Source organism: Natator depressus, chromosome 18, assembly GCF_965152275.1.
Source record: "Natator depressus isolate rNatDep1 chromosome 18, rNatDep2.hap1, whole genome shotgun sequence".
Classification (NCBI taxonomy): domain Eukaryota; kingdom Metazoa; phylum Chordata; order Testudines; family Cheloniidae; genus Natator; species Natator depressus.
Window position 1 is genome coordinate 3,480,566 of NC_134251.1, and position 12,096 is coordinate 3,492,661.

General features: G+C 48.6%; 1 pseudogene; it reads left to right on the plus strand.

The window, feature by feature from the left end:
• Nucleotides 1-1,339: 1,339 nt before the first annotated feature.
• On the plus strand, nucleotides 1,340-3,177 carry LOC142000710 (uncharacterized; annotated as a pseudogene).
• The last annotated feature ends 8,919 nt before the right edge of the window (nucleotides 3,178-12,096 follow it).

The following is a 12,096-nucleotide window of genomic DNA, read 5'->3' on the forward strand; positions in this document are numbered from 1 at the left end:
AAAAGATATAGTGGGCCTTTCCCCCCTTCTGTATTACACTGGAACTGTCTCTGGTCTCTATTTATAGACAGGGTGATCCCCTGTATGTTGTAATGTTTCTTTTTTTTTTTTAAACCTCAATTCTGGCAATTGTTCCAGTTATCTCTGATGGCTTTCCATTGATAATCTTAGAATGGAGCAAGGCTAGCCAATTGAACCTTGCATTGCATCACTGGCTAACCAGGGTTGGGTGACAACTCCCTCCTTCCTGAATGGGCTATCACAGAAACATACTATCCTGGGAACTAACTTTTACTCTAAGTCCATAAAGCAGACTTGCAGTATAATTACATTATTTCTGAAATATTACCTGTACATGCATCTCACACTGATTATGAATCTTGACAAGTTACAAGCTTTCTGTAGTTACCTTACAAGTTACTTTATATGGATAAATATTCTTCAAAATATGTGTTTGGTGTCAGTGAGTTTGTGAGAGTTGGGGTCTGCAAAGAAGAGGGGACCCTTTGCCAAGGAACCTCTGTGTAACAGTGACCCCTGGGCAGTGGAGTTCAAAACTGTGACCAAAGTGGTCACTGTTGAAGGAACCAGGGCATTCTGGGACAGCTGCTAGAAGACTGTGAGGGTTGACACAACTAATGCAGTGTCTACACTCACATTTCATCAACCTAAATAGGTAATATTAAGAGGTCAATCATGGCTCTGCGCTGTATGGATATGTCTTCACTACGCACCAGATTGGCGGACAGTGATCGATCCAGTGAGGATCGATTTATCCTGTCTAGTCTAGACATAATAAATCGACCCCCAAGCACTCTCTGTTGGCACCTGTACTCCAACACTGCGAAAGGCGCAGGCAGAGTCGACTTACCGTGGTGAAGACACCACAGTAAATTGATCTAGGTACGTTGACTTCAGCTACATTATTCTCTTGGCTGAAGTTGCGTAACTTAGTCCTGGTCTACACTACGAGTTTAGGTCGAATTTAGCAGTGTTAGATCGATTTAACCCTGCACCCGTCCACATGACGAAGCCATTTACTTTGACTTAAAGGGCTCTTAAAATCGATTTCTGTACTCCTCCCCCGATGAGGGGATTAGCACTGAAATCGACCTTGCTGGGTCGAATTTGGGGTAGTGTGGTCTCAATTCGATGGTATTGGCCTCCGGGAGTGATCCCAGAGTGCTCCATTGTGACAGTTCTGGACAGCACTCTCAACTAAGATGCACTGACCAGGTAGACAGGAAAAGATCCGCGAACTTTTGAATCTCATTTCCTGTTTGGCCAGCATGGCAAGCTGCAGGTGACCATGCAGAGCTCATCAGCAGAGGTGACCATGATGGAGTCCTAGAATCGCAAAAGAGCTCCAGCATGGACTGAACAGGAGGTACGGATCTGATCGCTGTATGGGGAGACGAATCCGTGCTATCAGAACTCTGTTCCAAAAGATGAAATGCCCAAACATTTGAAAAAATCTCCAAGGGCATGAAGGACAGAGGCTATAACAGGGACTTGCAGCAGTGCCGCGTGAAATTTAAGGAGCTCAGGCAAGCCTACTGAAAAACCAGAGAGGCAAACGGCCGCTTGCGGTCAGAGCCCCAGACATGCCACTTCTGTGATGAGCTGCATGCCAGTCTAGGGGGTGCAGCCACCACTACCCCACCCCTGTGCTTTGACTCCATCAATGGATTATCATGCAACAGGGATGCGCATTTTGGGGATGAGGAAGATGATGAGGAGGAGGAGGTTGAAGATAGCGCACAGCAAGCAAGCGGAGAAACTGTTTTCCCTGAGAGCCAGGAACTATTTCTCATCCTGGACCTAGTACCCCCCGAATCCACCCAAGGCAGGCTCCGGAACCCACCAGGTTGAGAAGGGACCTCTGGTGAGTGTACCTTTGTAAATATAATACATGGTTTAAAAGCAAGCGTGTTTAATGATTAATTTGCGACCAGTACAGCTACTGGAAAAGGGAATGGAGCAGAAATCCTCCAGGGACATCTCCATAAATCTCTCCTGGATGTACTCCCAAAGCCTTTGCAAAAGGTTTCTGGGGAGGGCAGCCTTATTCCGTCCTCCATGGTAGCACACTTTACCACGCCAGGCCAGTAGCACGTAGTCTGGAGTTATTGCATAACAAAGCATGGCAGCGTATGGTCCCAGTGTTTGCTGGCATTCAGAGACTTTATCTCTCTGTGTTATCCTCAGGAGACTGATGTCATTCATTGTCACCTTGTTGAAATAGGGTAGTTTTATGAAGGGGACATTCAGAGGTGGCCGTTCCTGCTGGGCTGTGTGCCTGTGGCTGCACAGAAATCTTTCCCACTGTTAGCCACGCGGTGGGGAGAGGGGTGAAGCGATCATCCCAGAGAATTGGGGGTGTGTGTATGGGGGTTTAGTTGGGTTTGTGCTGCACGTTAACCCAAAAACCACAGCCCCTCCTTTTAAACTGCCAACCCATTTTAAATGGCCAACCCAACAGGTGCTTGGTATGGGAAATGAGGGCACTGCTGTTTGAAACCATTCCCACATGTTATGAAGGTTAAAGAAGCCAAATGACTGTGGCTTACTATGGCTGCCTGCAAGCCAAATTCTGTTGCCCGCTGGCCCTGTGTGTGTGATCTCTCACACCAAACCGGCAGACCCTCAATATAAGAGGCAAAATGCGACCTTCTACCGAATGCACATGTGCTATGTAATGTTAACAGCAAGGTTCACCCTGAAAGAGTCTACCCATTGTTCTCTAAAATGTGTCTTTTTAACTACTACTCTCCCTTTTTTCCCCTCCCGCAGCTGCAAATGTTTCAACGCTCACACTGTCATCTCCTTCCCAGAGGCTAGTGAAGATTAGAAGGCGAAAAAAATGCACTCGCAATGAAATGTTCTCTGAGCTCATGCAGTCCTCCCAGCAAAATGTGTGGAGGCAGACAATGTTAGAGTCCAGGAAAGCACAATATGAACGCAAGGACAGGTGGCGAGTTGAAGATAATATGTGGCGGGTTGAAGATGGTAGGTGGCGTCAGCTTGCTGACAGAAGGCAGGAGTCAATGCTGAGGCTACTGGAGGATCAAACTGATATGCTCCAGTGTATGGTTGAGGTGCAGGAAAGGCAGCATGTGCACAGACTCCCGCTACAGCCCCTGTGTAACCAACCACCCTCCTCCTCAAGTTCCATAGCCTCCTCACCCAGATGCTCAAGAACGCGGTGGGGGGGCCTCCGGGCACCCAACCACTTCACACCAGAGGACTGCCCAAGCAACAGAAAGCTGGCATTCAATAAGTTTTAAAGTGCAGTGTGGCCTTGTCCTTCCCTCCTCCCCCACCCCACCTGGGCTACCTTGGCAGTTATCCCCCTATTTGTGTGATGAATTAATAAAGAATGCATGCATTTGAAGCAACAATGACTTTATTGCCTCTGCAAGTGGTGATCAAAGGGAGGAGGGGAGGGTGGTTAGCTTACAGGGAAGTAGAGTGAACCAAGGGGCAGGGGATTTCATCAAGGAGAAACAAATAGAACTTTCACACCGTAGCCTGGCCAGTCATGAAACTGGTTTTCAAAGCTTCTCTGATGCGCACCGCACCCTCCTGTACTCTTCTAACTGCCCTGGTGTCTGGCTGCACGTAATCAGCGGCCAGGCAATTTGCGTCAACTTCCCACCCCGCCATAAATGTCTCCCCCTTGCACAGCAAGCAATAATAACAATGGGAATATTGGTTTCGCTGAGTTCTAACCGAGTCAGTAAACTGCACCAGCGCACTTTTAAACATGCAAATGCACATTCTACCACCATTCTGCACTTCCTCAGCCTATAGTTGAACAGCTCCTGACTACTGTCCAGGCTGCCTGTGTACGGCTTCATAAGCCATGGCATTAAGGGGTAGGCTGGGTCCCCAAGGATAACTATAGGCATTTCAACATCCCCAATGGTTATTTTCTGGTCTGGGAAGAAAGTCCCTTGCTGCAGCTGTTGAAACAGACCAGAGTTCCTGGAGATGCGAGCGTCATGTACCTTTCCCAGCCATCCCACCTTGATGTTCATAGAATCATAGAATCATAGAATATCAGGGTTGGAAGGGACCTCAGGAGGTCATCTAGTCCAACCCCCTGCTCAAAGCAGGACCAATCCCCAATTTTTGCCCCAGATCCCTAAATGGCCCCCTCAAGGATTGAACTCACAACCCTGGGTTTAGCAGGCCAATGCTCCAACCACTGAGCTATCCCTCCCCCCGGACATTGGTGAAACGTCCCTTGTGATGTTTGCAGCACCATTGAAAAATACCCCTTTCGGTTTATGTACTCACTGCTTTGGTCCTCTGGTGCCAAGATAGGGATATGCGTTCCGTCTATCGCCCCACCACAGTTAGGGAATCCCATTGCAGCAAAACCACCCACTATGACCTGCACATTTCCCAGAGTCACTACCCTTGGTAGCAGCAGCTCAGTGATTGCATTGGCTACTTGGATCACAGGAGCCCCCACAGTAGATTTACCCACTCCAAACTGATTCCCGACTGACCGGTAGCTGTCTGGCATTGCAAGCTTCCACAGGGCTATCACCACTCGCTTGTGAACTGTGAGGGCTGCTCTCATCTTGGTATTCTGGCGCTTCAGGGCAGGGGAAAGCAAGTCACAAAGTTCCATGAAAGTGCCCTTACGCATGCGAAAGTTTTGCAGCCACTGGGAATCGTCCCAGACCTGCAACACTATGCAGTTCCACCAGTCTGTGCTTGTTTCCCAGGCCCAGAATTGGCATTCCACAGCATGAACCTGCCCCATTACCACCATGATGTCCACATTGCCGGGGCCCATACTTTGAGAGAAGTCTGTGTCCATGTCCACTCTCCTCACCGTGCTGCCATTGCCTACTTGCCTGCTTTTGCAGGTTCTGGTTCTGGTTCTGGTTCTGCGTACACTGCTGGATAATGCGCGTGGTGTTTAGAATGGTCATGACTGCCACAGTGATCTGAGTGGGCTCCATGCTTGCCGTGGGATGGCGTCTGCAGGAGAGCCCAGTGGCAGCGGAAGCGGCGGGTGGATGACGATGCTGACAGCAATATGGTGCCCGCACGGAAAAAGGCGCAAAATGATTGCTGGCCATTGCTTTCATGGAGGGAGGAGGAAGCAAGGGGTAGGCTAGCAGCAGACCATGCAGTACAACTGCTAGCTGTAATTGTCTCCTGGGTTCTCACAGTGCTGCTCTGGCTGGGAGAGCAGCCTAAGGCAGAATGGCCCCCTCAAGGGTGGAACTCACAACCCTGGATTTAGCAAGCCAATGCTCAAACCACTGAGCTATTCCTCTGTCAATATTCCAGGCAGTACTGATCTCCTTTAGACAAAACTTAAAGAAGAGAATGACCTGAGTCACTCCCATTTATGTCCAGGTGCCCCTGACAGACCTCACCGAGATCTGCCAGGAGCACTCATGTCTGTCCAGGTGCCCCGACCGACCTCACTGAGGCCGGCCAAGAGCACCCAGGAGACGACAAGGACGGCTACCAGTCGTAATGCACCATCTGCTGCCACAAGGCAATGAGCTGCTGCTGTGTAGTAATGCAGCCCTGTGTCTGCCAGCACCCAGGAGACGTACGGTGATAGTGAGCTGAGTGGGCTCCATGCTTGCCGTGGTATGGCGTCTGCACGAGTAACCCAGGAAAAAAGGCATGAAACGATTGTCTGCTGTTGCTTTCACAGGGAGGGGTTTGACGACATGTACCCAGAACCAACCGCGACAATGTTTTTTGCCCCATCAGGCATTGGGATCTCAACCCAGAATTCCAATGGGCGGTGGAGACTGCGGGAACTGTGGGATAGCTACCCACAGTGCAATGCTCTGGAAGTCGATGCTAGCCTCGGTACTGTGGATGCATTCCACCGAGTTAATGGTCTTAATGGTCTTAAGTGGGGACACATGCAATCGACTGTATAAAATCAATTTCTAAAAAATCAACTTCTATAAATTCGACCTAATTTCATAGTGTAGACATAGCCTTGGATTGATCCCCCACCCAGTGTAGACCAGGGCTAAGAGAAGGCAGTGTTATTGCATTGTTGTAATGGGGTGTTTATGTCAGTGGGAGACAAATTTTGGTGTAGACACATGAATAACTAGATCAATGCAAGTCGACTTATGTCAACCTAACTTTGTAGTGTAAACCAGGCTCAAGACTTTGCAGTTGGCAGCTATAACAACTCATTCTCTGTGGATCAGCACAGAGGGGGACTCGTACTATACACTCTCCAGTGGGTAATGCATCATTCACCAGAGAGCCGGTACATTTTTATTTGCTTTAAAAAAAATGTTCACCAATTATCTGAAGTTTCTGTCCATCCCAGTTTTGATAATTGTGAGAAAGCTAAGGCCTCATCTAAGCTGAGGCCTCGTCTTCCAGTTTATTTAAATTGTATGTCAATATTAATGTCAATTTGATATGTCAGGTTTAAACTGATTAAAGAGTATCCACACTCAAAGTTGCATCAGTTTAACTCTATTGGTATAAAGAAAATTGTTAGTTAAGCCACTGAAATTCTGCAGGTGGACAAGGCTGGCTCAGCAGGAATTTTTGGATATTGTAAGGGAAAATCAAGAGGTCTCGAGGCATTCTCTGTGAGTATCCCACAGTGTTTGGGATACAGTTACTGAGGGCAACAAACACCATTTTTATTTATTTATTTATTTTACAATTCAAGCTAGATTCTGGAGCTCGTGTTGCAGAGAGGGTAGGATTCTGAAGCAAATTCTGTACAATCATGGAACAGTCAGAACTCTGCTTATACTGAAGATTTGTAAGATTCCTACTGGGAGTTTTGTTCATATTCAAATCCAGATCAAATATTCATTTCAGGAAAGCAAAAATTCTCTGCCACTATGGGGGCTTCTTAGGTCTTGTCTACATGGGAAAGTTATATCTGTATAAGCTAAGGTGTGAACTAAAACCACTATAATTTTACCAGAATAACTCCCTTTCTGGACACACTTATTCTGGTATGGTGGCTTTTCTTCTGCTTAGCTTATGTTGCTTTGGAAGAGGTTTAAGTTAAACTGAAAAAAGCCACACTTATACCAGAATAACAGTGTCCATCCAGGGAGGTATACTGGTATAACTAAATTGGTGTAATTATACCAATATAATTAAACTGGTAAAACATTCTGTGTAGATTAACCCTTAGCTTCCCTCTTCCCCCAGAATTTTGGAGTTTAGGCACCTATAACTTCTAGAGAGGAGCGGAACTGAGGAGCTGGGTGTTTAATGGAGTTTTCTAAGGGAGTTCTGGCATGCTGAGTTTGAGGCTACGCATGTGTCTGAATGGCTGTCCTGGACAGACTGGGTCTGTGGCAAGGTACATGACTCCTAGAGGGTGCCTTCATGGAGGAAAGAAATCCCAAGAACAAGGGTTGCTGGGAAGGTGCCTTCATTCACTTCCTCACCTTGGCCAGCTTCAATATTTGATTACTAGTCTAGTAAATGAATAACCATATCCTGTATGTGCAATGTGGGGAAATGAATGTCACTTTCTGTGTAACTGGGTAACCCTAATATTGAGTTAACCATTTTGTTCTTGGGTTTGTATTTATTTGTGTAACATCAGTCATGTGTGATTCAGGGCTTCAAACAAAACCTCAGCCTCAAACTGGGAGCATGTCCCAAGACTGCAGACAAAACGTCAGATAGAGATACCAGAATATCTCTGCACTGCAGGTGAATCCTTAGTGTCCCAATGAGGAAAGTACCAGTATCCAGCTGACATAAACTATACCTTGCTACAGCATGCCATGTTGCTTCCTGCCTTTCCTATTACTTCTACCACAGTCTTCACTGGGAACGTAGCAAGTGGCCCATATTACAATGGTGTCAAAAGGGGGCGGGAGGTTAGTCAAAGGCTGGCAGCACCACCTAGTGGCGATACTCTGGACTGAGGCACCCAGTGGTGAGAGTCAGTGGCCGCCTCACCAGTGGCAGGGTTTAGTGGCCGTGTCACCCAATCGCGAGAGTTGGTGGCCATGGGCAGGGGTCCCAGACCCTCCCTCTTCTACCAGGCTCCAACGCAGAGCCAAAAGAAACAATAATTCAAATTGCACGGCCTAGGAGACAGGCACCCCATACCTGCTCCCTGGGCCACTTCCTATCCTGGCTTTGGATCATCTGCTGGCCCCACCAGTCTGTCTTGGGGTCCCCCTTGGAGCACTCTCAGGCCATTCCCCAGGGGGTCCCCCTCTGCCTGCCACGGTTCATTGTCCTTGGCCCCCACGACTGAAGGGCTCATGGTGATTTGACCACAGAGCCTGGTCCCAGCCTCTGGCTTCTCTGCAAGAGGCTGCAACCCCCTCCTGCTCTGCCTGCACAGACTGAACTGAGCCGCTCCCTTCCGAGCTCTGCCTCCGCTGGGAATGTGCCCAGCAAGGGTGGCTGGAGTGGGACTTCCTGTGTCCAGAGCAACTCCTTAACCCTCACCTCACCAGTGCAGTGTTTGTACACACCTTCACAAATGGGCCTGGGGTGCAGGTTATCCTATCATAGAATCATAGAATATCAGGGTTGGAAGGGAACTCAGGAGGTCATCTAGTCCAGCCCCCTGCTCAAAGCAGGACCAATCCCCAACTAAATCATCCCAGCCAGGGCTTTGTCAAGCCTGACCTTAAAAATCTCAAAGGAAGGAGATTCCACCACCTCCCTAGGTAACGCATTCCAGTGCTTCACCACCCTCCTCATGAAAAAGTTTTTCTTAATATCCAATCTAAACCTCCCCCACCGCAGCTTGAGACCATTACTCCTCGTTCTGTCATCTGCTACCTCTGAGAACAGTCTAGATCCATCCTCTTTGGAACCCCCTTTCAGGTAGTTGAAAGCAGCTATCAAATCCCCCCTCATTCTTCTCTTCCGCATACTAAACAATTCCAGTTCCCTCAGCCTCTCCTCATAAGTCATGTGTTCCAGTCCCCTAATCATTTTTGTTGCCCTTCGTTGGACGCTTTCCAATTTTTTCACATCCTTCTTGTAGTGTGGGGCCCAAAACTGGACACAGTACTCCAGATGAGGCCTCACCAGTGTCGAATAGAGGGGAATAATCACTTCCCTCGATCTGCTGGCAATGCCCCTTCTTATACATCCCAAAATGCCATTGGCCTTCTTGGCAACAAGGGCACACTGTTGACTCATATCCAGCTTCTCGTCCACTGTAACCCCTAGGTCCTTTTCTGCAGAACTGCTGCCGAGACATTCGGTCCCTAGTCTGTAGCGGTGCATGGGATTCTTTCGTCCGAAGTGCAGGACTCTGCACTTGTCCTTGTTGAACCTCATCAGATTTCTTTTGGCCCAGTCCTCTAATTTGTCTAGGTCCCTCTGTATACTATCCCTACCCTCCAGCATATCTACCTCTCCTCCCAGTTTAGTGTCATCTGCAAACTTGCTGAGGGTGCAATCCACGCCATCCTCCAGATCATTAATGAAGATATTGAACGAAACCGGTCCCAGGACTGACCCTTGGGGCACTCCGCTTGATAACGGCTGCCAACTAGACATGGAGCCATTGATCACTACCCGTTGAGCCCGATGATCTAGCCAGCTTTCTATCTACCTTGTAGTCCATTCATCCAGCCCATACGTCTTTAACTTGCTGGCAAGAACACTGTGGGAAACCGTGTCAAAAGCTTTGCTAAAGTCAAGGAATAACACGTCCACTGCTTTCTCCTCATCCACAGAGCCAGTTATCTCATCATAGAAGGCAATTAGGTTAGTCAGGCATGACTTGCCCTTGGTGAATCCATGCTGACTGTTCCTGATCACTTTCCTCTCCTCTAAGTGCTTCAGAATTGATTCCTTGAGGACCTGCTCCATGATTTTTCCGGGGACTGAGGTGAGGCTGACTGGCCTGTAGTTCCCAGAGTCCTCCTTCTTCCCTTTTTTAAAGATGGGCACTACATTAGCCTTTTCCCAGTCATCCGGGACTTTCCCCGATCGCTATGAGTTTTCAAAGATAATGGTCAGTGACTCTGCAATCACATCCGCCAACTCCTTTAGCACTCTCGGATGCAGCCCATCCGGCCCAATGGACTTGTGCACGTCCAGCTTTTCTAAATAGTCCCGAACCACTTCTTTCTCCACAGAGGGCTGGTCACCTCCTCCCCATGCTGTGCTGCCCAGTGCAGTAGTCTGGGAGCTGACCTTGTTCGTGAAGACAGAGGCAAAAAAAGCATTGAGTATATTAGCTTTTTCCACATCCTCTGTCACTAGGTTGCCTCCCTCATTCAGTAAGGGGCCCACACTTTCCTTGACTTTCTTCTTGTTGCTAAGATACCTGAAGAAACCCTTCTTGTTACTCTTAACATCTCTTGCTAGCTGCAACTCCAGGTGTGATTTGGCCTTCCTGATTTCACTCCTGCATCCCCGAGCAATATTTTTATACTCTTCCCTGGTCATTTGTCCAATCTTCCACTTCTTGTAAGCTTCTTTTTTGTGTTTAAGATCAGCAAGGATTTCACTGTTAAGCCAAGTTGGTCGCCTGCCATATTTACTATTTTTTCTACACATTGGGATGGTTTGTCCCTGTAACCTCAATAAGGATTCTTTAAAATACAGCCAGCTCTCCTGGACTCCTTTCCCCCTCATGACAGGTTTCAGAGTAGCAGCCGTGTTAGTCTGTATCCGCAAAAAGAAAAGGAGTACTTGTGGCCTCTAAGGTGCCACAAGTACTCCTTTTCTTCCACCCCCCGTCATGTTATTCTCCCAGGGGATCGGGCTGTGACGAAGTGGGACTGTTCTTAATGTTTCCTCTGAATAGTGTGTGGGTGCCTCAGTTTCCCCTATGCAGTTCTTAAGTATCTAGGTGGTGGAATAAGGGTGTATGATCGTTGCAGAGCCCTAGAGGGCATGTGTGTGCAGGGGTCTGGACACAGAGAATGGCCAACACCCTGTTTCCTGGCAACTGATGGCCTGGGTCCTTCCCCCCTGCAAGGTGAGAGCTAAAGGGTTGGAGAACAAAGGAATCAGGTGACCTCCTGGCCCGGGAAAGGGACAAAGCCCAGAGGAGGAGGGGCCGGAGAGAGTTTCAGTTTGGGGCTGGCTGGGGACATGGAGTGAAGTGCAGACGTGGTTGTCTGGCTCACTGCCCCCCAAAATGGACCCAGCTGAGGGGTCCTGTTCTCTGCACTTACAAGCTCTGTGTTAGACCATGTTCCTGTCATCTAATAAACCTTCTGTTTTACTGGCTGGCTGAGAGTCACGTCTGACTGCAGAGTTGGGGTGCAGGACCCTCTGGCTTCCCCAGGACGCTGCCTGCGCGGACTCGCTGTGGGAAGTGCACGGAGGGGCAGAGGATGCTGAATGCTCCGAGGTCAGACCCAGGAAGGTGGAAGCTGTGTGAGCTGTTTGCCCTGCAGAGAGTCTGCTCCCAGAGAGGAGACTTCCCCAGAGTCCTGCCTGGCTTTGTAGGGAGCAGTTCCAGAGCATCGCCCGGGGACTCCATGACACGGGCCCATCAGTTCCCTGAGGTTGTCAAAGTCTGCTTTTCTGAAGTCCAGGGTCCGTATTCTGCTGCTCTCCTTTCTTCCTTATGTCAGGATCCTGAACTCGACCATCTCATGGTCACTGCCTCCCAGGTTCCCATCCTGTGATAAAGCTGTCCAAGTCCCTGGTGTTCTGTTTCAAAGAAGACACTGGAAGGGGTGGGGGGAAGAGGGATAAGTGCAGGAGAGGCGGGGTCCTAATTCTGAGCTCACACTCATGTAAACTAGGAAAAACTCCACTGAACTCAAGGGAGTCACATCAGCGTAAGAGAAATCAGAATCAAGGCCCAAATTTCAGAAGCTCTGAGCCCTCACAACTCCAATGGAAGCCCAAGGGAATTGTGGCAGCTCAAGTGACCTCTTTGAAAATCAGGTCCATGGTGCTTCTGTTTCAGAAATGACCTGGTGTCATTGAGGCCTCCTGGGAATTTGAAAGGGTTGAACCCTCATTGCTCCAACTCCAGGAATTCATCTCTCATGGAAGTGCAGAAAGAGCCAATGGCAAAAGAGCCTGAGATGAATGTTAATGAGTGTAACCTTTGCCTCTCATTTGCTTGTGTCCAAGGACTGCTTTGTGCTGAGACTGGCTCTGTGG